Source organism: Peromyscus maniculatus, chromosome X (genome assembly GCF_049852395.1).
Source record: "Peromyscus maniculatus bairdii isolate BWxNUB_F1_BW_parent chromosome X, HU_Pman_BW_mat_3.1, whole genome shotgun sequence".
Classification (NCBI taxonomy): domain Eukaryota; kingdom Metazoa; phylum Chordata; class Mammalia; order Rodentia; family Cricetidae; genus Peromyscus; species Peromyscus maniculatus.
In genome coordinates, this window is record NC_134875.1 from 13910754 (window position 1) to 13934690 (window position 23937).

General features: G+C 38.0%; 1 pseudogene; it reads right to left on the reverse strand.

Moving 5' to 3' along the window:
• Nucleotides 1-1732: 1732 nt before the first annotated feature.
• The window catches only part of LOC102924087 (BTB/POZ domain-containing adapter for CUL3-mediated RhoA degradation protein 2-like), a 56184-nt pseudogene continuing 33979 nt past the window's right edge, over nucleotides 1733-23937 (reverse strand).

The following is a 23937-nucleotide window of genomic DNA, read 5'->3' on the forward strand; positions in this document are numbered from 1 at the left end:
TCCTGGGTTGTGCTTTTCTGCATAACACAATTTTATTTGAAATAACTGTTTAACTCTATTAATTTGGATGAGCAACACAGGATTGCAGTTATGAAATAAAGGAAACATCTTTCACTCCAGGACCTGTAGCATCTTCAGGATGATCATAGTAATATACCAATCTCAACAAATCCCACTGCTGCTATTTGTTGTTAATAGCAAGCTTCCAGTTTGATCTTCATCCACTTTTTGTTTCTCCCTGTTGTGCTATCTGAAGTTGAAAAATGCATCCTGACAAGGGTACTTTATGAATGGAACTGGGAAATCTCACAAACCCCTAAGCCACAAAGTCCAAGTAAAAAAACGAAGATGATAGCAACAGATTAAATGCTAGTGTTTTTCTTAAGACCAAGGAGATTATTTTCAGTTAAGATGAGTGCACATCTCCAGACTACTATGCTTTCTTGGGACTAAAAAAATAGATAATATTGAAATAGCTGAAGATCTGAATATCAAAGTATGAAATAGGAGATAAAGAGAATGTTGAGGTCAAAGAACAAACTGGAAATGCCTCTACTGGGAGCTGGGAATCTGAATATTAAAGGGCCTCTTGATGGCAGCTGAGAAAGTAGGCCAGTGACTGCAGGCTGCAACATTCCAGTATCTGTGGGAAAGCCTCAAATCCAAAGCCTGATTTTGGCCATATAAAGGATTTTAATCTTAGTTTCAGTGTAATCTGGAAGAACTCGTAGGTGATCACCAAATTACCTGACATGAGGATCTCAGAACTCTATACATTCAAGATGTGACAAATAAAAAAGTCTCATTACTAAGTCACAAGTCACATTTTCCATTTCCCTTGCTCTATAATGTCTAGTGCTTGTGAGCACCCAACTCTAGACCTGGAATCTGACCATAAGTTCTGAGAGGTGAGCTGTGAGCAGCCATTTGGCAATTATAAAGGCTGTCAAGACAGATGAACCTGACAACCTGTGTTCCTTCCTGAGTGGCTATCAGTGGCCAAGCTGCTTTGTCAGTCTGTGGAACAGCTCTTTTCATGACAACATTCCCCTGGAAAGACCACATAAGATACTCAAGACAAATAAAGGAATAAAAAGCAAATTTCTGCATAAGAACTCACACATTCTATAGTGTTTGGTACCTCCATGGTCAAATGACCCAAAAGAATGACCCTTAAAAGGGCTTAAGCTACCCCCAGTTACTCTGTATTTAGAGGCTCATAACTGGACACAACTACCACCCCATAAAAATAAAAAAAGCATGTCAGGGTTGGATAGAGGTATGACTGAGCCTGTGCCACCCACACAGACACTTCTGAAAGCATAAGACACTGAATTTGCTGTCCTTAGTTGATGGCACCACAGCATTTCTGCTGAAATTTGTGTTTCCAGACATCATGGCAGCTTTTGCACTTTTAACTATGTGAGGACAGCATGTCTTATAGCTGAGAACACTCATGGAGGAGAATCAAAAGGAAAACTACCTGTAGACCTTAAGAAGTTGGTGATGTGAGCATACAATGTATTAATTAGTCAGATGTCTTTTCCCATGGGATGCTATTAAAACCAGAAGTTCCATTTTAGTCATCTTTCTTCTCCTGATGTTATGGGGCCTAGCTGACCAGGATGGCAAATTCAAAGATGATCAGTCAGATTTGCCTCAAACTTGTGGCCTTTCTACCACAGACTTTGAGTGTTGGCATTACAGCATGTTAGAACAGGGGCACTCACATTTAGACCACATCCCAGACTGAAAGAATCAGGTCATGCCTCCCTGGAGCTCTTTCTGGGACAGAGTTAGGAATCTGTTTGTGCTGTGGCATAACATCAACCCTTATGGAGGATGCAGCACATGCAGTCCCAGCATTCACAAGTCTCTTCACTATCAGAAGCCTGGTATGGCTCTGACTCTTGGTCTCCAAAATGGAGTTTTCATGGATCTGAGGTGTCATATAGAATAGGACACTGAGAATTCCCCAGTGACCTGATTATTCTCTGTGACATAAACAAGGGCAGTGCACCCCACCTCTACTAGGTAATGACACTGGCTGTAGAAAGAACAGCCAGTATCACAAATGATATCCTTGATAAACAGTACTCTCCTGTGAATCACAGAGAGAGCTTGTCAAATTACTCAGTTTTTTTCAGCAAATCTTTAGAGCTACTAGTTAAGCACTACTTGTTTTTATTTCTATTGTACAGAAGCTTCCCCATTGGTTTGGCCATGGATTCAATGAGCCTGTTGTCCTTCCTCAAGAATGTGATGGTGGGGATGTTGCCCCTAGGCTGATAGGAGCTTTTCTTGTCCTGTGTGTCAGTCTAACACATACTTGCCAGCCCTTGAATGACATACTTTGCTTTAGCCATCAATTCCTGAATTTTTGATGTTTTGAGGGGAGGTGATAATGTCATGTCAGAAGTAATTCAAAATTGTGTCGTAGTACTTTCTACACAGATCTATGATGATCCAACATTCTTTGTCAGTCAGCACCTCTACGTACGTAGTGAACACGGCCTTAATCATAGTAGTATAGTTTAAGTATAGTAGTATAGAGAGCTGCCCACATTCAGTTTCTTGTGCTTGTTGCCCAGCCCACCTCCCTTGCAGTGGTGTATCGTGCACTTAGCCCCTGAGGCTGAACACAGACAGGTGTTCCCCAACAACTCCTACTACAAGTACATAACTGAAAAGCAGTAGGTAGATTTGAAAGACTCAGACTTGCTGAAAGTGGAGAAAAACGAGTGACTTGTAGAGGTTAAGGCATCATACTCTCTGTATGTTTGTTGGGAAAATCTCCTCTCAGCCTAGTAGCAAGTGGACTCTGTGTCACTTCTGGCCTGTGGCCATCTGCTTGCCTGTAGTGTTGGCTGTGAATTCACATCCTGTGTTCCCAAACTCCTCTCAGTATAATGGATTAGGCATGCCAGCTGGTAAACATACTCTTCTTTATAATTTTTAGTATTGTTTCCTTGCTTTATATTTTTGATACCTTCATTAAGACATGTTGTAGGGAAGTTTTTCTTTGGTCATGTCTATTTGGGGTTCCAATGTGTGTTTGGATGCTATTTATCTAAGTTGGGGGCAATTCCTGGCTACAATTTTCTTTAATTGATTGTCTAGACCATTGATTTTAACTTAACTTTTTCTTCTATGCCATGGACTCTTAGTGTTAGTGCTCTGTTTGTATTCTAGACTTCTTAGAAGTATGTTCATGGTTAATGATTGTTTTCTTTAGATGTGTCTGAATGTATTATTTTCTCAACTTTTCCATCCATCACTGAGATTTGTTCTGCCTAGGCCTATTTCTGAGGTATCATTTATTGATTGACAGATTCATTTATAGAATTTCTGTTTGTTTGATTTTTCTGCATGTCAATTTTTTCCTGATTTTTTTCTGTCAAACTTTTAAGTTTTTCTTCCAAATTAAGGTTATTTCAATTAGTTTGGTGATTTTCTTATTTTCATCCTGAATTTATTTCATAATTTTTCAGGCTTGAAATAAATTCCTTGCTGGACGGTGCTGGCACACGCCTTTAATCCCAGCACTCGGGAGGCAGAGGCAGGCAGATCTCTGTGAGTTCGAGGCCAGCCTGGGCTACCAAGTGAGTTCCAGGAAAGGCGCAAAGCTACACAAGAGAAACCCTGTCTGGAAAAACCAAAAAAAAAAAAAAAAGAAAAAAAAGAAAAGAAATTCCTTATCTGTTTATTTGAGTCTTTTTGTTGGCCTTTGCAATCTTTTTCTGGCATTTATGCCCTCTCATCATCTTTATTTTGATAGAAACAACTCTTTATCCAAGTAAGATATCAGTAAGCCAAAGATAATCAATTCAAGTTTATTGAAGTTATATTCAGGAGTGTAGATGACTCCAAGCCAGCTGTATCACTAAAAAGCCCAACTCAAATATGGATAATGACTCAGGGAAAGTATATGTCTGCAACTCCATATCCAACATGCAAGCAGCCTCACCAGAGAACTGTGTTTACTGTTTGTACACCTTGGCAAAGGGCCTTGTGAAGCTTAAAACTTTCTGAGCTTACTGGGTCTAGCAACTTTCATGATCTTAGTGAATCTTAAGACATTGTCACCCCCTTCATGGAGAGAGTACTTTAATTCAGAGGAAATAGCTGCATAAGAATTTTAATATCCAATTTAAATAGTAGAGTCATGGCACTACTAAAATCAACAAGCCTGGTCTATTTTTCTTTATAAGGATTCTACTAGCACTAGTTCCTCTGTCATATTCACAAGTTGCCATGGCTATTCTGGATTGTCAGCTTAACTACATCTAAAATTAACTAAAACCCAAGTGGCTGGGTATACCTAGGAAGGATTTTTTTTCTCAATTAAATCATTTGAAGTTTTGAAGGCCCACTTTTTATCTGGAACTTTCAAGGTGGGAAGATCCACCTTTAATCTGAACCACACCTTCTGCTGGCAGCCTATATAAAGAAAATGGAAGAAGGAAGCTGGTTCTCTCATTGATTACTTGCCTTCTCTCTTGCTGGCAAATCAATTCTTTCATAGGCATTACAGCCACTTCCTTGGGATTTTTATGTATACTGAAGACCAGCTGAGACACGCAGCTTCATGGACTGAACAACTGTTGGATCCTTGGACCATCTCCTTGGTTGACAGCCATTGTTGGAGTAGCTGTACTCCAGCCTGTAAGGCACTCTAAATAAATCCCCTTTATATATAAAGAGAGATCCATTCTATATGTCCTGTTCTCTAGAGAACCGTGACTGACGCACAAATCCTCTTTAGGACACTGCTGCAGCACTTCTATCTTCTATTCTCCTATCAGGATTCTGGAGCTGCATTTATGTGGCCTCTTGGGATAGCAATTATTGGACAATTAAATACTTAATGGTATATGAAATATCCTTATTCAAAAATAAACAGTTAAAAATATAGCAGTCTAGGATGAGGCACATCGTTGGCAAACAATGTTCAACACTTTTTAAATGAATGAGAAAATATTTGCCATATAATTCTCCATATAATAATTCAAATGAAGATCAAGATGTTGTTTCAAGATGATTCAGATTTTTAATGTGGCAAATTTTAATTTAAATACCCCAAGATATAACTTTGCATTTTACATAAACATTTATCACATTGTAAATACTATTTTCTAATACAAATACCAAGCCCTAGATAGATGAAAAACATTTGATTTTGCCAATGTCATAGCTAAGGAAGAACTAAAATCTTGAAATGCTACAGGCAATGACATTCTATTAACCAATGTCTTTTACTATAGGATGGGGAACACTCAGGGATATATAATAACACACACACACACACACACACACACACACACACACACGTTTAATTTGCCTTAGCTAGGTTGTCTGAGCTAACTCGTGGAGGATCATATCTTCCTAACTTCCATCTGCCTCTGCCCTGCCATTACTGAACAGTTGTCTTGTGTTTTCCCCACTTTAACTTCTAAATTCTGTTTATTTTTAACCTGGTTTCTATTTTTAGGAAGTATGCAATAATGTGCCTTATATTTGCTATAATTGTCCCAAATTTGATTTGTTTTGATAATTCTATATATCATTAGGAAATACATTTGCTCCCTCATTTCTTTCCCTATGGGTAGGCCCCAAATGTTTCACCAGTGAGGATACTCACCCTTATACAGTTACTCTATAATGTACTTATTACACAATTTTGCTTACACAGTGCTTCTCAGTCTCCCTAAAACAATATCTGGTGAAATGTAGTTCCTTTTTATCTTCTATGCCTTCCAAATTACTAAAGTTAATCATGAAAATTGACTATAGTAATAAAAGATTCTCAGAAATGCATATTTTGGCATGAGTTTTTGAGAATTTTGTAATGTGTCTCATGTAGCAAGTATGCCCCCTTTCCTGCTTCCCTGAAAGAACTGAGTCTGCTTCTAATGGATTACTAGTCTTGAAAGGCAGTCAGGGCAAACATAGTGAGGAATGTTGTGTTAGGTTGGAAAGGGTTGAAACTCACTGGATGGATAACTGATTGCAGTATAACTGCTGGATCTGCTGTAGAAAACTCCCCTACTTTCAGTTAGTTTATCAAGGATAAAGCTAATTTCCCAAGCCTACTTAAATATATTCTTTTTCTAATCCTGAAAATTGTGCAAGCTATTCATTCTTCATCTGTGCCCTGTTTTAAGCCTGTAGTTGTGAGGTGGTAACTATGCTGTACTGAATTTTAATCTAGTTCGTGGTCTCTATGCCCAGAAATAGGGATCCCAGTCCAGCCCACCTGGAAATAGCCTTGGGCAGATATCCATGATACTTTGTATTTGAAACAGGTGTTTGGTGCTGGCCTGTTCTCAAAAGGAGGATTCAAATGCCAGAGGAGGGGCTCAGAGATAATTAATCTCCCCATTCTGTTTTCCTGCAAAAATCCCATCCAGTCACCACAGGTCTGGGAAACAGAACAAACTACCAGCAGAAACAGAATGATATTGTCAGTTTGCACAAGGCCACTATCAGGGCTATCCTACCATGTGGTAATATTGTGTCCCCCAATATATTGTGCACCCTAATAAACTTATCTAGGGTCAGAAAATAGAACAGCCACTAGATAGGCACAGAAGCCAGAAAATGGTGGCACACATACACACCTTTAATCCTAGCATTTCAGAGGCAGAGATCCATCCAGATCTCTGTGAGTTCAAAGCCATACTGGAAACAGCCAGGCATGGTGATACACACCTTTAAAAAGTGATGGCAAGAAGCAGAAAGGTATTTAAGGCATGAGGACCAGGAACTAGAATCATTTTAAGCTTTTAGCTTTTAGCAGCACTTCAGCTGAGATCCATTTGGATGAGGACATAAAGGATTCCAGTTTGAGGAAACAAGACTAGCTGAGGAATTGGCGAGGTGAGGTTAGCTGTAGCTTGTTCTGTTTCTCTGATCTTTCAGCATTCACCCAAATATCTGGCTCCCAGGTTTGTCTTTATTTAATAAGACCACTTAGAAATTTGTCTACACTACCCACTGTCCCTGGGCCACATGTGGCACAGGATAGGTATGAAGTTTTGTGGCCTAACACAAAATCGTAAACTTATTTAAAACATGTTTTTAAAACCTTTCTCTAATTCTATTGTGCAGTTTTCAAACATGACTTTTGTAGATAACAATGCCATATCACAGTGCTAAAAGGTTGAACACAACTGTCAGTAAGCAAGGGATATTATCACAGTTCTGAAGAAATAAGATGAGATAAGGCAGAAAATGAAATCTCATCATGTGTGGAAATGGAGATCACAGCAATGGAATGGCAATTAAAAAAATCAACTGTCTATGTTTTGGAGGCCTTCAAAAAGAATGCTCAGTTCTATATATGCTTTGTTGGAACTGTGTTTCAGAATGATGAAGGTGAGACAAAGCATAGAACAATATTGTGATGAATTGTTGATTGTGTGTTTTCTTTTTCTAGCTTGTTGCTTTTTCACAACTGAAATAGCTGCAACTGTTGCAATTTTAGACAATTTTCTTTGTTTGTTTTCACAAAGCACCACAGGAATATTGCTATTTGCACAACTGAAGGTCTGATTTAAGTCAAATAAAGAGGAGCTTAAAACTGATTTTATCAGAGATCTGGCAGTTCTTTGAAAATATGACAGTTTTCTGTGGATGTGATTTTAGGAGGAGCATTGAACTAACTCCTTCATTTTCAATGAATGCTAATCTTCTTTCCATAACACTCGTAGTTCTAAGGCTGATGATTTTTAAAGATACAAATGAAAAAGAAGACGGTAAAAGGACAAGTTAAATTTCCATGAAGCACACTGCTTGTATAGCAGTAATTCAATTGTTTCTTGTAAGTTATTAGACTTCAGACTATAGGGGAATATGATGAATTTTTAAACCAAAAGTTACCTTTCACTTGATTCACCATCATTCTCATTCTCTGTGTATAGAAGTCAATTATCAGAGATCCTTATTTCATCAGATATGTTCAACTCATATTCACTCTAAATTGTGTTTTTTCATCCTGTTTTTATTATTTTAAAAACTTTTAAATTCTTATCAAGTCTGTGTGCTAAATATTTAACTTTCTTAAGCCTTGTGGCGGCTTGGTAAAAATTTATGGAATCAAAAAAGAATATTAAATTATATATTTAGAAAATAAGTGCAATTTTATTACATGTATATATTTAATACAATCTTTAATAGAAGGATGCATGCTGAAATACAATTAAGAAAGTCTCCAGTTTTCTCTGACATTGTATGGCCTTCCACCACTTGATCACCTCTTCTAAAGGACTGTATGGACTTTTCAAGTCCTTATTAAGAAATAAATTTAGTAGAGCTAGTTTTATGTCATTTCTGGAATTTGGTTATGGAATGACTGAAAGTAGCATGAATCATAAAATGTCTTATTAATAAGATCAAACCCAGAGCCAAGTATTGGGGTGAATGCTGGTAGATCAAGCCTTAGCCACTTCACCTCGCCATTTCCTCAGCTGATCCTGTTTCCTCAGACTGGAAGCCTCTGAGTCCTCATCCAGAATGGGTCTCAGCTGAACTGCTGCTCCAATGCCTGAAAGCTTAACCAGCTAAAAGCTTCTAGTTTCTGGTCTTCATGCCTTATATATCTTTCTGCTTTCTGACATCACACCCTGGGATTAAAGGCTCACTTTCTGGGATTAAAGGCGTGAGTCACCATGCTTGGCTGTATTCTTGAACACACAGAGATCCAGGTAGATCTCTGCCTCTGGAATGCTAGGATTAAAGGCGTGTGCTACCATTGCCTATCCTCTATGTTTAATATTGTGGCTGTCCTGTTCTCTGAGAGATAAGTTTATTAGCGTGCACAATATTTCGGGGAACACAATACCACCACAACTGAACCTTATACCTTGGAAAATGTTTCTCATTTTTCATGTACTATTTGTTGAACCTGCATGCAGCTACCACAGCATAAGGCAGTCATTTGTAGAAGCCCACATGTAAGGGAATAAATCCTGACCAAAATGTCAAATGAGTGTATTTCAAGGCAAATGTTCCTTCTCCCATCAAAATTTGCAATGAGCCTGACCTCCATATATAGTCTTAATCACAATCTAATGACAAACATTGAGCCAAAGGCACTTGAGTAATCCGACAGACTCCTAGCTCTTACAAACAAGGACAAAATAGTGTATTGCTTCAAATAAGTAAATTTTATGTTCAGTTATTACACAGGAGTAGATAACACTCCAAACAACTTACTTTTGTAAGAGTTCAAGAATTGCAAACACAAAGAGCATTTATTCTGCAGAAATAGACAGCATGTAGGGGTTGATCATCCATACAAATTGGTGATGGCATCCTAGGATAAAGGCATGCAGGCCTTTTTAACAAGGAACTTGGGGGAATTCTAAGCATGGTAAGCTAGTCTATTCTAATTGATTAGTCAAGGAGCTGTTACATAGGGTACATGTGGAATGGATGGGACTAGTTACAGTTCCACATACTGTGGGCTTTTTAGTCATATATGGTGAGTAACAGTCCTATCCTTCAACTTCAGGCCCTCCTAACCTTATAAGGCCAGGTTTGAAACTGTTTAGCTGATTGGCTAAACTTGGCTGGGGTACTTATTGAACCCAGGCTTAGGTCATTTTCTCCAATGGAATTGCTCTGTGTCTAAGATAGAGCCACATTCCGACCCCCTCACTTTCTGATTATCTTTGACAGCACTAAATACAACGTAAGCAATAGTATTTTTCAAATATACTTATGTTAACAGAAAGAAAGAAAAAAGTCACAATTTCTTTATGTTTTCAATTCACAATGCTGTTTTAATAACCTCAGCAGAACTTTAGTGTTATAGAAAGAAATACAATGTAAAGCTGTATGTTGAGTGCCTGGTGAGTGAAAAGCATTCCATGCTATGAACTTGGGTTGGAACATTGTTGCCAGCAAATATTTTATTTAAAAGCTACGATAGATGGAATAGCATTCCTCAAAATGTATATGTTTGTAGTGGGTAGCCATCCCAGCTTGGTTCTGGAAGTTCCAACCCCCATTGAGACTCTGGCAACTGTCACGCCTACGAGGCGGGGCGAGGGGAGGCGCCTGGGGACCGGAGAGCTGGATGGGCCAGCGCTCGCTCTGGGCGCTCTCTCGGTGCCGGAACACTGACCGGTGCAGATTGACTGTGCAGAGCTCCGGAGAACACCCCTAGACTGCATTACACCTTCCCCAGACCCTGCGACCTACCCAATACTTAATTTGTGAGTTACGCCATTTAATAAATATCCTTTTAACTACGTGGAGTGGCCAAAATAATTTCTCCAATATCTGGCGCTCACGTGGGGCAAACTCCAAAGGCTTGGGCGGCTCCCGCCGTCTCCTCCCTAGCTGGCGGGTACCTAAACCCGCCTGCAAAGTTCCATATAACCAGGGAACACCTACACGGTTCCATTCCCAAAAAAGGGAGCAGCTAGTCCGATCTCAATTCCCTAGCCTAGCCCCAGACCAGCGAAAGAGGCAGGAGAGTGCTAGCTCCGATTTCCACCATCTCCCTCCGACTCCAGCCAAGATCGCCAGCAGGCCCTGTTTCGGAGCTGTACCAACGCCACCTGCTGGCTGAAAAGTGCTACTACACGAAAGGTAAGCATATTGTTTCAAGTAAAGGTACTTGATAATTTTACACCTTAAAATTGACTAACAAATTTTGAGTAATTCGTGTAATATGGCCGATAACATTACCTCACAAGAGTTTAAAAACCTTTTTGCCTGTATGATGAATGACATCTTCCTGGAAATATACGACATTCCTAAGGCATATCTGGGCTATACCATTTTGGCATTCATCATAATAATTCACACAGTGTTCAAACACTGGTTTAAGAACAAAGATGAGTCATTATTGGGACTGATACAGGCTTTAAAAGATAGCAATGAAGGCTTACAGAAAAAGATTCTCTCTCTGGAATCTGCTTTCAAAGACAGCAATGAAGGCTTAGAGAAAAAGATTCTCTCTCTAGAATCTGCTTTCAAAGATAGCAATGAAGGCTTAGAGAAAAAGATTCTCTCTCTGGAATCTGCTTTCAAAGATAGCAATGAAGGCTTAGAGAAAAAGATTCTTTCTCTAGAATCTGCTAATCAGGATTTACAAAACGGGCTTGTACCCAAAATTGATTTTATTGATAATAAATATGAATATTTAATGGATAGAACACTAACTCTCCAGAGTGAAGTTGTGGCTACTCAGACGGTATATAAGGAAGAAAGATTATCGTTAATTGATAGGATAAGGTCCATGGAATCATGTGTTTCTGAGGAACATAAAAACTTCTATGATTCCATGAGAAATATGGAGTCCCTTGCAAGAGAGGAGGTTCACTCCCTAGAACAGACCCTAGGTGCTCGTTTGCAAGTCCTAGAAGAAACTCTCAGTAAACATGACAAGGGAACTAATAAGCAGAAGGTCAAGACCATAGAGGTTGTAACATCTCCAAACAGCTCTCATACAATGGCTTATCCTGTTATTGTCCATGAGAAGCCAGCAGATGACACACACCCCGAGCCATATATGACATATACATTACAACCAATTTCAACAAGGGACTTTAAAAATATAAAGGAAGCAGTAGTTACGTATGGGATACAATCCACATACGTAAAACAGATGTTAAATTCGTGGTCTACCTCACATAGAATCATTCCAGATGACTGGCATCAGTTAATTTCAGCTGTTCTAGAATATAGTCAGCAGTTACAGTGGAAAAGCTGGTTGAGAGAAGAGGCAAAAAATTTAGAACAACAAGGTAAAATCAGAGGTTTTGTGATCTCCCAAGATCAAATACTTGGTGAGGGATGTTTCGCTGACAGGAATGTACAAGCCACTTATGATGAGCATACAATATCCCTATGCCGTACAGCAGCTCTAAATGCTTGGGAAAAAATTCCAGAACCTGGAAAACCAACTGAGGTATACACAAAGATATTTCAGGGACCGCATGAACCCTTCACTGATTTTTTACAAAGACTGAACAGAGCTATAACAAGAGCTGTGTCAGACAAAGAATTAAGAAAAGTATTAACTGAGTCCTTGGCGTTTGACAATGCTAATGCAGAATGCAGAAGAATACTTACACCATTAAAGATCAGATCAGCTCCTTTGGAAGAATGGATTCAATATACTAATGGTGTTCAGTCTCTTAACTACAGTAATGAGGCTTGGATAGGAGAGACAAATCCCAGAGGTGAAAGAAGGCCCCGTGTTACCAAATGTTTTAAGTGTGGTACACCAGGTCATATAAGTAAAAACTGTACATGGGGTACTCCTAGAAGCAATACTCCTTCTAGGAATAGCCTAAACAGGAGACCCCAACCACCTCCTGGATTATGTAGAAGATGTGGCAAAGGCCGGCATTGGACCAGTGAGTGCAGATCAAAAATAGATATACAAGGCAACCCTTTACTGGCGGGAAACGCCTCAGGGGGCCTCTTGCAGGCCCCCAAACCAAACGTAGTACGAACATTCCCTGCCACTGTGGAAGAAATTCCTCTCCAGGACAACTGAATAAACCAATGCCTAATGTAAAAACCGATACTGCAATGGATGATAAAACAGCTTTGATAGCTGGATCACAGTTTACAAAGAACACTATAAAACAAATATTTTGGCAGACTTCCATAAATGAACAAAGACCAAAGCTTAGAATTCGAATTAATGGCCTGGTTCTGGAGGGCCTGGTAGACACAGGTGCAGATGTGACTATAATTACACCACAATCATGGCATCCGAATTGGCCTCTTCAAGAGGTAGATGTCCAACTGTTAGGGATTGGCACCCTATCTCAGATAAAACAGAGTTCGAGATGGGTTGAATGCATAGGGCCAGAAGGACAGAGAGGAAGGCTGAAGCCTTATGTAGCAAATGTAGCAGTAAATCTTTGGGGCCGAGATCTGTTACAACAGTGGAATACCCAGATTAAAATTCCTACACTTTCAGAAAAGGAATACAGACCAATGCATGTTTCTAGGAATAATATCATAACATGCTATAAAAATCAGTCACCAACCATTCAGGCTGTTCACAAACAGAGCACGACTGTTGTTGAACTCTCAGAAGTACCAACTGCCTTACCTTTAAAATGGCTAACTAATAAACCTGTCTGGGTTGGACAATGGCCTTTGACAAAAGAGAAGCTACAAGCTTTAGAACAGCTGGTTCAAGAGCAGTTAAATGCTCAACACATTGAAGAATCTACTAGTCCTTGGAATTCTCCTGTATTTGTTATTAAAAAAAAATCTGGTAATTGGAGAATGCTGACAGATCTGAGAGCTATTAATAAAGTAATTCAGCCAATGGGCTCCCTACAGACTGGGATGCCCTTGCCCTCTATGCTACCAAAAGAATGGCCTATAATAGTCATTGACTTAAAAGACTGTTTCTTTACCATACCCTTACAGGAAAATGATAGAGAAAAATTTGCCTTCACAGTACCTAATTATAATAATTCTCAGCCAGTCAAGAGATATCAATGGAAGGTCCTCCCACAGGGAATGTTAAACAGCCCTACTTTGTGTCAATACTTTGTGCAGAAACCATTAGAGATAATTCGTGTAAAGTTTCCACAATCCATAATTTATCACTATATGGATGATATCCTATTAGCTGATCCAAAGTTAGATACATTGGAAAGCATGTTTGAAGAAGTAAAAAAAGTTTTGCCTCGCTGGGGACTGCAAATTGCTCCTGAAAAAATACAAAGAGGAGATTCTATTAATTACTTAGGATATAAGATAGAGCTACAAAAAATTAGACCCCAAAAGGTACAACTAAGAAGAGATAGATTGAAGACTCTTAATGATTTTCAAAAGTTATTAGGAAGCATTTCCAACTTACTGGGTATCATGGGAATACCCAAAGATGGACTACAAAATTTGGCTAATACTCTAGAAGGGGACAAAGAATTAAATAGTCCAAGAGAATTATCAGCCGAAGCTGAGAAGGAATTGGCTCTAGTAGAAAAGACAATTCGAGAAGCACATGTGGATCGTGTGGATCCAGAACTTAAATGCATTCTTGTCATATTCCCCTCCAGACATTCCCCAACAGGTATTTTGATGCAGAGGGAAGATATTATATTGGAATGGATATTCCTACCACGTAAACCAAATAAGAAATTAAAGACTTATATAGAAAAGATCTCTGATTTGATTCAAAAGGGTAAATTAAGACTTCGCCAGTTGACAGGAATGGACCCAGCAGAAATTGTAGTACCATTAACTAATGAGGAAATTTCATCACTATGGAAAGATAATGAATACTGGCAGAGAGCCTGCAGTAACTTTTTGGGAGAGATTAACAACCACTATCCCAAAAGCAAGAGAATAGAATTCATAAAGAAGACTGAATGGGTCCTTCCTCACATTGTACGACAAAAGCCAATTTCTGGAGTCCTCACATTCTATACTGATGCAAATAAATCAGGGAAAGCAGGATATAAATCAGGAGACTTAAGTAAAGTGGTGCAAAGTCCATATAGCTCTGTACAAAAGGCAGAACTGTATGCCATTCTTATGGTACTGATGGACTTCACAGAACCCCTCAATATAGTCACTGACTCTCAATATGCAGAGAGAGTTGTTTTACATATTGAAACTGCTGAATTTATTCCTGATAATACAGAATTAACTTCATTATTCATACAATTGCAGGAAATCATCAGAAAAAGGGAACATCCTATATATATAACACATATCAGATCCCATACAGGTCTGCCAGGACCTTTAGCACAAGGTAATGATGAGATTGATCAGTTACTAATAGGTAATGTGCTAGAAGCTTCAGAATATCATAAGAAACACCATATAAATAGCAAAGGTTTGAAGAAGGATTTCTCCATCACTTGGCAACAGGGTAGGGATATTGTGAAAAAATGTCCTACTTGTTCCATCTATAACCAAACTCCATTACCTGCAGGGAGTAATCCAAAAGGTATACAAAGAAATGAAATTTGGCAGATGGATGTGTTTCATTTTGCAGAATTTGGAAGATTAAAGTATGTACATCATACCATTGACACCTATTCAGGATTTCAATGGGCAACTCCTATGAGTTCTGAAAAGGCTGATTCTGTGATTACACACCTATTAGAAGTTATGGCCATCATGGGAATACCTGTACAAATTAAGACAGACAATGCCCCAGCATATGTCTCCAATAAAATGAGACAGTTCTTTGCTTATTATAATATAAAGCATGTTACAGGTATACCACACAATCCCACAGGCCAAGCAGTCATAGAGAGATCCAATCGAACTTTAAAGGATATGCTAAATAAACAGCAACAGGTAACAATGACTCCTAGAAATAGACTGCATAGTGCTTTATTAACCTTGAATTTTCTCAATGCTAATGAGAAAGGAACAACAGCTGCGGAGAGACATTGGACAATAGACAAAACTCCTGAGCTAAACCAACCAGTTTATTTTAAGGATGTGCTGACCTCAGAATGGAAACCTGGATATGTTCTACGTTGGGGAAGGGGTTTTGCCTTTGTTTCTGCAGGAGAAGAAAAGCTATGGATACCAACAAAATTAATAAAAATTCGATTCGAACAGGAAAAACCCCTTGATGAAGAGAAGTAAAAGATCATCCACCAATGTGACATCTCTACAAGTTGTAAGAAAAATTTAACAATCAAAGGGTCGGGTAGGGTTCTGTTTTTGTCTTTCCAGGATAATGGAAATACCCATCTTCCAAAACTCATAAGGCCTTGGATATCCGGATGTTTACAGCAGAAAAGAAGAATCTATTGGTACCAATCTACACATGGTAAAATCTCACTGTCTAACATCTTTCTCTCTATCAATCTAGAAAAGTTGTGGTTCCAATTCAATTATAGCCAAGCTGGCTTTGGAGATGGAATTGGCTCACTCCTTCTCTAAACCCAAGCATATTGCTAAAAGAAAAGTTTAAGAGATTCTTCAGTCCCATATCAGAAGAGCCCTCTGGTATGAGACAGAAGGAAACCAATAAAAAGGGACCATTGTCTTCTAAATTCTAATTCTCTCCATGCTTACTCTTGATTTCTCAGAATCCTTTCTTACATGCTATGTCCTCTTTAAATCCAAACCTCCCATTTTTGATAACAAATAAGTTTTTCCAATAGCAATCTCAGAAGTCACCAGAAGGAAGATGGGGCCCCAACAACAACAACTCTACCCAATCCAGAATGATGCCATGGTAATCATCATCATACTACACTTCTTGCCAGAATTTCAGACAATCTTACCTATTACTCTAAAACTTGCTGCAGAACCTACAGTTAGTCTAACTGAGATTTAACTATCTGAGCTTTCTCACAGTACCCAACAGAGATAACATCACCCCCTAAACAGCAGGAAGCAATTCTAAGAAAACGACGCCCCTTCTCCCTTAGGTTTCATAATTCTCAGGGTTATGGATGACGGTTATAGGGTTGGGGGTGGAAGAAAATATTAACTCAGGATTGTAAAAAAAAAAAAAAAAAAAAAGGGGTGGGGGGAGAAGAATTGGAACAGATAGGTATAAGATATGATGGTAAATCATTGTATACACTAGTAAACAAACTTAGTAAAATAGCAACCTTACATAATTTGCACTGTAATTTGTACTCTTATAGATTCTTATATGTTGATACAAATGTAAACTATTTTTATACTCCTGTTTAAGATAATTTGTATATTGATACAAATACAGAACTATATTTGTTATAATGTACATATATTTCTACTCTTATTTGAAACATTTTTATATTGATACAAATGTAAATTTATATCTGTCATACTTTATATATGCTCTACTTCTGTTTAGGATATTCGGTATATTGATATGTATTTAATATTGTTGTCATATTACATATTGCACTATATATTCCTACCTCTGTTATAAATATCTTGTGTATTGTCACAATTTTGAAGTCATCGTTCTTCACCATACATTTGCTTATAGACTGTTTACCTTATTTATGTGAAGCCTTAGTCCTTAGGTTATTTCGATAGATAAGATTTATAGATTTATAGTCGCCTATGCCTGTCATCTCTATAGTTACGTTAGTTAGGTTATCCAGATTTACAGATACATAGGTCAGATGGGCAGGTAATCTTCAAACACTTCATAGACCTGGAGAATATGGCATTTAAATAACTTAGAATTCTGTTGACGTGAGACACAATTGCTCCTGGCTGCACCAATTGATCCCGAGAGAATGTTGGGCTTCTAAGACATTTCCATTTGGAAGTTTGTCTTTTGGCACAAAATGGCCTACTGGGCAAAGAACTGCCCTTGCCTTGATGGCTGACAGTACAAATGCAATGCTCTCCTTTCTGGACAAGCGGGACACAAGGAAAGCGACCACTGTACTCTGCCAAGACAGGGTAAGATGGTCTTTCAGAAATCCTGCTTCTGAAAATGGTCTGTCAGATACTCTAGGCCTGTAGCCAATTTGAATGCACCAACAATGCTGAGAAACATTAGGTGACTGTCCAGGCTGCCAGCTGTCTTGGTCTACTCTTGCAAGATTCCCGAAAGTTGCTTGCATCCATCTACCATTTCTCAGGGACCATTATGTTCCTTCTCAGGTCTTTGATGGGATTGAAGACTAGCAGTTATAGTTACAACTTAGTATATATAATATCTTAGATAGAACATATTAAGTATTAGGTTCAGGTTCTTTAGGATAGGACACCTTTGAATGATCTTTATAACATGCTGTTTACCTATGCTCTATACTTCTCTGGATTTTAGTATGTGTTTCTTGCTTGATATTGTTTGCATTGGTTGTAGTTACATCTTATCAAGGTCATTATCTCTCATTATTTCTGGACAATATTTGATAACCATTCCTTTGTATATAGTCTTGTATTAATTTAGAACCTTCTTATTTAGACAAAAAGGGGGAGATGTAGTGGGTAGCCATCCCAGCTTGGTTCTGGAAGTTCCAACCCCCATTGAGGCTCTGGCAACTGTCACGCCTACGAGGCGGGGCGAGGGGAGGCGCCTGGGGACCGGAGAGCTGGATGGGCCAGCGCTCGCTCTGGGCGCTCTCTCGGTGCCGGAACACTGACCGGTGCAGATTGACTGTGCAGAGCTCCGGAGAACACCCCTAGACTGCATTACACCTTCCCCAGACCCTGCGACCTACCCAATACTTAATTTGTGAGTTACGCCATTTAATAAATATCCTTTTAACTACGTGGAGTGGCCAAAATAATTTCTCCAATATATGTTGAAGACTCAATACACAATATTAGGTAATTGGAGATGGAAACTATATAAAGGTCTAATTAGATTTAGAGGAGGTCATGGACAAAAGGCCCTTGTGATTAAATCAATGCTTTTATTTCCTGAAAGATGAAGAGACACTAGTGTTTTCTCCACCATGTACAATCATGGTAAGAAGGTCACCACTTTTTCCAACCATAGTCTCAATATCTTTCGCTCATACAGTCCCTCCTCTCGTGGACTAGACTCCCGGAGCTCCACCAGGGGCACAGCTGTGAATCTCTGCATCTGCTTCCATCAGACACTGGATGCGAGTTCTATCTCGACAACCATGGTGTTCGGCCATCTGTTCACCAGAGTAGGTCAGTTTGGGCTTTAACTCGACCATTACCAGTAGTCTACAGTATAGGTATCTTTGTGGATTTCTGGGGACCTCTCTAGCACTATGCTTCTTCCTATTCCCCTGGGGTCTTCATTCATCATGGTATCTCCCTCCCCGTTCGTTCTACTTTATGGAGCCTGGGGCCTATGTTGGGACATTGCTCAGCCTTGGTATAGGGAGGATGGGACTGGACCTGGGCTGAGTCTACCAGGATGGCCTAACTCCCCAGGGGAGACCTTGCCTTAGAGAAGGTAGGAATGGGGGTGGTGGGAGGGCTCGGGGGTGGGAGGAGGGAGGACGGAGGAATCTGGGGCTGATATTTGAAATTAAGTTAATTATAAAATAAAAATATTTAAATAAATAGATAAGTAGATAAACAAACAAGCAAATAAATAAATAAATAAATAAATAAATAAATAAATAAATAAATAAATAAATAAATAAATAATCAAAAGAAGGTCACCACTTGTCAGTTAGGGAAAGGCCTCACTCAGAGCCGAATCCACCGTCATAGGCATCTTGGCATTCCCAACATACACAATCATGAGAAAGAAATAATTCAGCTGTTTCAGCCACTCAGTCATTTGTATTTTGTTAAAGCAATTAAAACTAATTAGGGCAGGAATCTTCAGTAAGTGGGAACAGTATTGTATATTTAAGATCATTTTATTTTGTTTGAGGTGTTAAGCACCAAACACACGGCCATTGCTCTATCACTGAGTGATTTCCTTAGCCCGAAGTTTGAAACATACATCTGTTCCATCTATATATGAAAATAAAGGTAAAGTGTCTACCTGAATACCTCCTGGAATGGGGATGTGAAAGTTAAGGAGCATTGAGTAAAAATAAAATAACTCCCATAATGATAAACCAAGCTCCATTCTATACAACTATTGATTTTTGGTAGAAATTTTGTCACAAAGAATGAAGTTTTGTCTTCTAAACCACATGTAGTTGAAAATAGAACCTGTTCATTGCCTAGTGTAGAAATATAGTCTTGATTCTATCAGGTCAGCTACTCTGCTTTATACATTGGAAGACAGATACAAGGATCTCCTTAATTATGCCTATAAAACTGATTTAAATAAAAATCTCCTCAAATTGATCTTATCTACAATACTAATCAAGTATCAATAATACAGTTTAAAACATGTTAATAATATGACATAGTGAGTATTTGTCCTGAACTTTTGTTTTGTTTTGTTATGTTCTGTTTTCAGAAGCCAGGATGATTTAAAAGACTTGAAATCATTGCTCTACATTAATAAATAGATGTATTATTATATTGCCTAAAATAAGAAATTAAATTGTTTTATTTAATTTATTGTCTAATAGTATTGAACTGATGATTAAAGAAAATATCATCTGAAAGATAACATTGCATTTTTTAAAGAATATCATATTTTCATAACATCACTGCTTGGCTAATCATGATTGCCTTTTTCATTTATTTAAAAATAACAGAAAAATACAGTGTAATGAACTGTTTAAAAAACAAAATGCCATTTTATTCCCATAATTAATCACCATAATATTCATGAGAAGAAAACTATTATGGCAGACGAATGTTCTAATCACTCCTTAAGAAGGATTCAGTAGAGTTTTTCAAGATTTTCTTTATCAACTATTGCTTTGGAACTAATGACAAGGAGAGATATATCTTCCTTTGTTAATTTCCTTTTACTCTCATTGATTTTTGTCTTCTTGTACATTGTTTCTTCCATCTGTTTGTTTTTCTCTGTGATTAAATTTCCAGATGTCATCACAGAGGTTCCATAAGATTAAAAAAATAATAATAAAATAAATTAAAGGGGAACTCTAAGGCTATACACAAAAAATAAATGAGAGTGCTTCTGTATTTCATAAATTCTAAGTATATGTGCTTCATTCATTTCAATATTCTTTCATTGTCATATGCTCTAATTAACATTTATATTTAATGTGGAATTGTTTCATTTTTTTCTCCAATGTCTATAGCTGCATTGTCTTTTCACTTTAATAGTCATGATGATTTACAAATGAAGAAATAAATGTTACTACTTATGCTGACATCCAGAGAGAAAACTCAAACTTTGGAAAAATGCTAAAGACCCCCTAGGATTATAATTTTCAATATACAGTGAAGAATTACAGTTAGATGCCCTTTAAGAGAATGTGCTGTGCTAGCTGTAGGACCATTCTGAAATGATGAGAGGAGAAATTTATTAGAATACCTGAACAATTTATATCTTGCTACCATATTCCAGTCTGTATAGAGGGCATAAATCAAATGGAAATGGATCTCAGAGGTGCAAATATCCAATTTCATTTTATAGATCAGTTTTCCCTTTTCATCGTCATCAAAAAAAAGGAAGTATGTGCTCTGTGCTAGGGACAAAGAAGTCTTATGATATTTTTATTGGTTGGAAACTTCTTATCTCTATCCAAGGTATCCCCAAGCTCTAACAGTTTCAACTAGTTCACAGTACTACCATAGCAACGTCCACTAGGAAGCCTGAACACATATGATACCACTATCAGTTCTCAGCTTTTCTAGGGAACCAGAGAACAGCCTCTTGTGACCATTTATTGCACAAAATTAATTTGTGAATAGTACTCAATTTCTTGCCCCAGATTCTTGAGCCAGCCCTGTTACAGGACATTGACAAATTTATGCTCTCTGGATGACAAAAAAGGCTTCTGATAACAGCAAAGACTGAGAAAACAGTTTTTCTGTGCATCTGTGTGTAGCCAGTTTCCCAAGCCAGGTTATGATAATAAGAATGGTTGACCAGAGTATTATTAGTATGCTTTCTGGCAGAATTTGGTGAAAGCTGAATGGTACTTCTTAACTCAGATTTCTAAGCAGCTATTAGTATTAAACATCTTTAAGATTATCATTTAAAACATATCTTTGTACCTATGACCAAACCATATAAATTATTAGAAATCATATCAGTATGTTCAAATTCAACTGTAATTACTGTTATTAATGTCTGCTGCCGTGACTGATTTGCCAAAAGTTACCTAATTGACATCAATACATTTAATAATAATACACATAACATGTATAAAAGTATGGAAGTAAATATATCATGAAAAATTCCCAATGGAAGTAAATACTCTCAAACAGTGTGATTGTCATCCTTTCTAATAGAGGATATATAGAAACTGTTTGCATTGCTTAAATTGCCAATTCCAATGTCTATGTCAGTGGTTCTTGATCCTGGCTACCTATTTTAATATTCTCTAATACATTAAAATACCTGAGCAGCCTAAGCCAATTAAGATGTGTATACTTTAATGAACACGAAATTTTTTCATCGATGTGAAAGTGGGCAGTGCAGGGACAATATTTTCAACATATTTATTATGAAGATGGTAATACAGATAAGCAAAGCCAACAAAAATGCACCCCTAACCTTAGATCTATAGTAAAAAGAACACACAAACAAGAAAGTATACTACCACTTGTGTGCCATACCCAAGTCCTCTATGTGAGGAAAAATCTGAAAGCAGATTGATTAAGTGTCATGGGGAAATGGACATCTTATGGAAAATGTGAATAATGTACAGAATCTTAGAAAATGAGTTTTGCATGAAAAGGAGGAGATGGAAATTTGAGCACACAAAAGAGCAAATTAAATAGAAAAAGAATCATCAGCCTGGCAAGATGACAGGTGATGCTTTACAATGGCTATGTGAGCTGCAGTGTAGATTCTGTGTAGGAAAAGAGGTGAGCAGGCATCTGGAGAGGAAGTCTGACTAAGAAAAATCTTGTTTGCCAAGCTAAGTAAAATGCATTTAACCTTGTAAGCAATACAGTCGCAAGAAAGAGGAAATAGAGAGTATAAACTGCAGTGTATAAACTGATCAGTTCCATTAATACAATCCATTTAGTGGAACATGATAGGAGAGAAAGCTGCAGCCCACATACTTCTCAGGTATAATGGTTGTTTCCTGCTTCTAGCAAGAGCAAGAAGTTTCTCTCCTTAGTCAAGGAAAATGTGACTATCAGTGTTGAAGTCATTAACATTTGTACTTGTACGTTCATTACATCAGTGGCAAATAATACTCGACAAGACAAGTATACTAGGTTTCTTTTTTACAAAACTAGTGATTAGCTTCCAGGGCTTCAGTGGGTACATTTTCAATCTTTCTGAAAGGTTTGCCAGCACCACCAAACTTGATATAAATAGTCTTTTTTCTTCCCTGACCTCTTTTTTCTCCAGGGATTAACAAGAAGTTTGTTAATCTGCATGTGAAGAGTGCCTTATTTCATTTTCTGTTGCTGTGATAAAAGATTGTAACAGAAACAACTTAGAGGAGAAAGTGTAATTAGCTCATATCATTCCAGTTTGTATCCCATCATGGAGGGGAAGACAGAAGAGCAGGAGCTTTGAGAACGCTAGTCAAATGTCATCCATAATCTGGAACAGAGAGCAATGACTGCATGCAGGATTACGAGCGTTCTGCTTGCTTACTCTAGATAGTTTAGGATCACCTATCTTAGATAAAGGTGCCACCCAAAATGCATGGGTTTTCTCATCCTAACTAACACAATCAAGATTATCTTCCACAAACCTGCTCACAGGCCAAACTAATTTAAACAATCCTTCAGTGAGGCTCCAGTCTCAAGTGAGTCTGGATTATATCAAGTTAATATTTAAAATAACTGTGGCAACTCTACCTCTTGTCAATTTGACACCACACAAACATATCATTTCAGTCATATCCTTTTATCCCATGTCCTCAGTCTGAAGTTTATCTCATAAATGTAAAAAACTATCCAACATTAAAAGTCCTTATGGTCTTTAAAAATTCTAAAACTTTAAAAGTCTAACGTCACACATATATGAGCTCCTGTAATATGAAAAGCTAATTGCATGTGTCTGACATATAATACCACAAAATAAACACTATCATTTTAAAATGGAAAAGTTGAGGCATAAAAAGAAGTAATCAACTCAAAATCCAGCATGGCATACATTAAATCCTGCAGCTCCATATTCATCATCTTCCAAAAGGTTTGAGAAGCTCATTTCCCCAGGCCTGCCACATATGGTACATACAACTTCTTTCTTAAGGCAGGTCCACTCCACAACTGCTGCTGCCTTCAGCAAGTGTTCCACAGTTCCGGCATTTCCAATACTCTGGGGAGGAATGGGGTCTCTATTGAAACTGAGGTATAAATTTCAAAGCTTCATATACTGGATTCTCAGGGCCTCTCCTTAAGATTCAACCCTGCCGCACATTGCCTGACCTTAACAAAACTCCATGACTCCCTAACTCTTACATCTCTCATGCCTGAAAACTTGACCCCACCCTTACAGGCAGGTATCTGCTGCTCAGGTGCAGGCCACAC